Here is a 1,104-nt window from a genome sequence, read left to right on the forward strand (position 1 = left end):
GAAGAATTTCTTTACTGTCCGAGCCCCCAAGGTCTGGAACAGCCTGCCATCAGACGTGGTTCAAGCACCTACATTGAACACCTTCAAGAGAAATTTGGATGCTTATCTTGCTGGGATCCTATGACCCCAGCTGACTTCTTGCCCTTCGGGCACGGGGCTGGACTCGATGATCTTCCAAGGTCCCTTCCAGCCCTAATGTCTATGAAATCTGTGAAATTGGTGTATGCAATGTCTGTCCCAGACCCCTTCCTGGTTTAAGTTAAAACAGAGTCCCCCAGCATCCCATCATGCTCTCTGGGTTGAGCTCTCTGTTCCGGTGGAGCAGGGCTGGCTCTGCCCCTCTGCTCCCCAGCTGAGCAGGGATAGGCAGGGACAGGCAGGCCTAGGGGACTGGCCAGAGAGGGGTTTAATTGCCCCCTTCCTGTCTCACCAGCAGGGAGCAGGGAGGAAAGTTATTCCCCACTCTACCTCTACTGCCCCTGGGGGATCGCAGCTGGATCTATCTGCCTTCCCAACAACCAACACTCACTCCCTGCTTAGGGCAAACAGCAGAATAAGCCGCCTCCCTTGATGCCAGAGGGAGGGGGAATAACCTCTGCTCCCTGCCCCTACCTAAAGTGCCCTGCCAGCTGGTGTCTGACCCACCCAGCCACTAAACTGGCAAGCGGGGAGCAACCATGATTGGGGCAGCAGCCCCTGTCCTGGTTTCCCCGAGTGTGAGCCTCTTCCCAGCAGCGGGGTGCACTGCAGGGCAAGGAAAGCTGCTGCAGCAGTACGGGGAAAGCATAGTATTGTTTTTTAAAAGAATAGGATTCTGAAATAGTCACAAAAAATGAAACCTCTTTGACCAGAGAGAAAGATCTGTTTTTTCTAGCTCTCAAAAAATGTCAACTGTTTGCCTTATAGTTGGTTATTTCAAGAGCAGATTAAAAACTTGATGCTGTAGTTCTTCTGCTGGAAAATGCTGTTTTGACAAAATTGAAATAGTTTAGAAAACGAAATTTCATATGCTGACAAAAAGCAGTTTGAATATGGTAGAAGCATTTAGTTTTGATTACAGTCTAAATAAAATATAAAATAGTAATATATTTAATTATATATATA

This window comes from Crocodylus porosus, unplaced genomic scaffold (genome assembly GCF_001723895.1).
Source record: "Crocodylus porosus isolate Cpor-Errol unplaced genomic scaffold, CroPor_comp1, whole genome shotgun sequence".
Classification (NCBI taxonomy): Eukaryota; Metazoa; Chordata; order Crocodylia; family Crocodylidae; genus Crocodylus; species Crocodylus porosus.